This window comes from Chrysochloris asiatica, unplaced genomic scaffold, assembly GCF_000296735.1.
Source record: "Chrysochloris asiatica unplaced genomic scaffold, ChrAsi1.0 scaffold00282, whole genome shotgun sequence".
Lineage (NCBI taxonomy): Eukaryota > Metazoa > Chordata > Mammalia > Afrosoricida > Chrysochloridae > Chrysochloris > Chrysochloris asiatica.
In genome coordinates this window covers 391,198-395,677 of record NW_006408800.1, presented here as the reverse complement: position 1 = coordinate 395,677, position 4,480 = coordinate 391,198, and positions in this window count along the sequence as shown.

Here is a 4,480-nt window from a genome sequence, read left to right as displayed (position 1 = left end):
GAGCAAAGTTTTGCTAAAGGTAATACAGAAACGGCTGCAATCATACATTGACAGAGAACATCCAGAGGTTCAAGCTGGATTCAGAAGAGGCCATGGAATGAGAGATATCATTGCTGATGTCCGATGGATCTTGGCTGAAAGCAGAGAATATCAGAAGGATGTTTACCTGTGCCTTGTAGCTAGCTCTGTGTATATGGACATGTTGGACTCATCAGCTATGTAGCCAGCTCTCTCTCTATGAACATTTTGGACACATCTCCCTTGTGGTTAGTCCTATATATAAACACATGTTGGACTCATCTGCCATGTAGCTAACTTTCAGTATATGGACATGTTGGACTCATCTGCCATATAGCTAGTAGTCAGTATATGGACATGTTTGAATACTCTGCCAAGTAGCTTGCTCTCAGTATATGGACATGTTGGACTCATCTGCCATGTGGGTAGAACTCTGTATATGGAAATGTTGCACCATTCTGCCATGTATCTAGCTCTCTGTACATGAACATTTTGGACTATTCTGCCATGTAGCTAGCTGTCTGTATATGAACATATTAGACTTGACTGCCTTGTAGCTAGCTCTGTGTATATGGACATGTTGGACTCATCAGCCATGTAGACAGCTCTCTCTGTATGAATAGTTTGGACACATCTACCTTGTGGCTGGTCTTCTATATAAACACATGTTGGACTCATCTGCCATGTAGCTAACTCTCAGTTTATGGACATGTTGGATTCATCTGCCATAATGCTGGTCCTCTGTATATGGACATGTTGGAATACTCTGCCAAGTAGCTTGCTCTCAGTATATGGACATGATGGGCTCATCTGCCATGTAGCTAGTCCTCTGTATATGGATATGTTGAATTACTCTCTCATGTAGGTAGCTCTCTCTATATGGACATTTTTTACTTGCCTGCCTTGTAGCTAGCTCTGTGTATGTGGACATGTTGGACTCATCAGTCATGTAGCCAGCTCTCTGTGTATGAATGTTTTGGACACATTTGCCTTGTAGCGAGTCCTCTATATGTACACATGTTGGACTCATCTGCCCTATAGCTAACTCTCAGTATATGGACATGTTGGACTCATGTGCCAGATAGCTAGTACTCTGTATATGGACATGTTGGAATACTCTGCCATGTAGTTAGAACTCTGTATATGGAAATGTTGCACTACTTTGCCATGTAGCTAGCTCTCTGTATATGGACATTTTGAATTTGTCTGACATGTAGCTATCTCACTGTATATGAACATATTGGAATTCCCTGCCATGTAGCTTGCTCTCTGTATACGAACATGTTGGACTCATCAGCCATGTAGCCAGCTCACTCTGTAAGAACATGTTGGACTCATGTGCCTTGTGGCTAGTTCTCTATATATACACATGTTGGACTCAACCACCATGTAGGTAACTCTTAATATATGGACATGTTGAACTCATGTGCCATGTAGCTAATTCTCTGTATATGGACATGTTGGAATATACGACCATGTAGCTAGCTCTCAGTATATGGACACATTGGACTCATCTGCCATATAGCTAGAACTCTGTATATGGAAATGTTGCACTACTATGTAGACAGCTCTCTCTATATGGATCTTTTGGACTCGTCTGCCATAAAGCTAGCTCTTTGTGCATAGATATGTTGGATTGATATGCCATGTAGGTAGCTCTCTGTATATCGACATATTGGACTTGTCTGCCATGTAGCTAGCTCTTTGTATATGGTCATGTTGGACTCATCAGCCATGTAGCCAGCTCACTGTAAGAACATGTTGGACTCATCTCCCTTGTAGTTTGTCCTCTATATATTCACATGTTGGACTCATCTGCCATGTAGTTAACTCTCAGTATATGAACATGTTGAACTCTTGTGCCATGTAGCTAGTACTCTGTATATGGACATGTTGGAATACATGGCCATATAGCTAGCTCTCAGTATATGGACACGTTAAAATCACCTGTCATGTACTTTGCTCTGTGTGCATGGATATGTTGCACTATTCTGCCATGTAGCTAGCTCTCTGTATTTGGACAATTTGGACTCATCTGCCATATAGCTAGCTTTCTGTGCATGAATATGTTGGGCTGATCTACCATTTAAGTACCTTTCTGTATGTTAACATATTGAACTTTTCTGTATTTATTTGGCTTTCAGTATATGGACATATTGGACTTATCAGCCATGTATCCATCTCTGTCTGTATGAACATGTTGGATTCATGTGCCTTGTAGCTAACCCGCTCTATGTACACTTGTTGGACTCATCTGCCATGTAGCTATTTCTCAGTATTTGGACATGTTGGACTAATCTGCCAGGCATCTAGTTGTCTGTATATGAACATGTTGGAATACTCTCATGTAGGTAGCTCTCAGTATATGGACACGTTGGGCTCATCAGCCACGTTGCTAGAACTCTTTATATGGAAATGTTGCAGTACTCTGCCATGTAGCTAGCTCTCTGTATATGGACATTTTGGACTCGTCTGCCATGTAGCTAGCTCTCTGTGCTTGGATATGGTGGACTGATCTGCCATGTAGGCACCTCTCTGTATATTAGCATATTGGACTTGTCTGCCATGTAGCTGGCTCTCGGTATATGGACATGTTGGTCTACTCTGCCATGAGGCTAGCTCTCAGTATATGGACATTTTGGACTTGACTGCCACGTAGCTAGCTCTCTGTGCATAGATATGTTGGACTGGTGTGGCTAGCTCTCTGTATATGGACATGTTGGACTCATCAGACATGTAGGCACCTCTCTCTGTATGAACATGGTGGATTCATCTGCCTTGTAGCTAGCCCTCTCTCTATACACATGTTGGACTAATCTGCCATGTAGCTTAAACTCTGTATATGGAAATGTTGCACTACACTGCCATGTAGCTAGCTCTGTGTATATGTACAATTTGGACTCGTCAGCCATGTAGTTAGCTCTCTGTGCATGGATATGTTGGACTGTTCTGCCTATTAGGTAGCTCTCTGTATATGCACTTATAAGACTTATCTGCCATGTAGCTAGCTCTATGTATATGGACATGTTGGAATACTCTGTCATGTATTTAGCTCTCAGTATATGTATACATTGAACTCATCTGCCATGTAGCTAGACCTCTGTATATGGAAATGTTGCACTATTCTGCCATGTAGCTAGCTCTCTGTATATGGACATTTTGTTCTAGACTGCCATGTAGATAGCTCTCTGTGCATGGATAAGTTGGACTGATCTGCCATGTAGGTAGCTGTCTGTATATGAACATATTGGACTTGTCTGCCATGTAGCTAGCTCTCAGTATAGGGACATGTTGTACTTATTAGCCACGTATCCATCTCTCTCTGTATGAACATGTTGGATTCATCTGCCTTGTAGCTAACCCTCTATATATACACATGTTGGACTCATCTGCCATGTAGATATTTCTCAGTATTTTGACATGTTGGACTCATCTGCCATGTAGCTAGTACTCTGTGTATGAACATGTTGGAATACTCTGCCATGTAGGTAGCTCTCAGTATATGGACAGGTTGGACTCATCAGCCATGTAGCTAGAACTCTGTATATGGAAATGTTGCACTATTGCGCCATGTAGATAGCTCTGTGTATGTGCACATTTTAGACTCATCTCCCATGTAGCTACCTTGCTGTGCATGGATATGTTGGACTGATATGCCATGTAGGTAACTCTCTGTATATGAAAATATTGGACTTGTCTGCCATGTAGCTAGTTCTTTGTATATGGACATGTTGGACTCATCAGCCCTGTAGCCAGCTCACTTTGTAAGAGCATGTTGGACTCATCTGCCTTGTAGCTCGTCCTCTATATATTTACTTGTTGGACTCATCTGCCATGCAGCTAACTCTCAGTATATGAACATGTTGAACTCATCAGCCATGTAGCTAGACCTCTGTATATGGAAATGGTGCACTACTGTGCCATGTAGCTAGCTTTCTGTATATGGACATTTTGGACTAGTCTGCCATGAAGCTAGCTCTCTGTGCATAGATATGTTGGACTGATCTACCATGTAGGTAGCTCTCTGTATATGGACATATTGGACTCATCAGCCATGTAGCCAGCTCTCTCTGTATGAACATGTTGGACTCATTTGCCTTATAGCTCACCCTCTATGTATACACATGTTGGACTCATCTGCCATGTAGCTAGCTCTCTATATATGGACATGTTGGATTCATCAGCCATGTAGCAGCTCTCTCTGTATGAACATGCTGGACTCATTTGCCTTATAGCTAGCCCTCTATATATATACATGTTGGACTCATCTTATGAAACTAGCTCTCATTATATGGACATGTTGGAGTCATCTGCCATGTAGCTCTAACTCTGTATATGGAAATGTTGCACTACTCTGCCTTGTAGCTATCTCTCTGTGCATAGATATGTGGGACTGATCTGCCATGTAGGTAGCTTTCTGTATATGAACATATTGGACTTGTCTGCCATGTAGCTAGCTCTC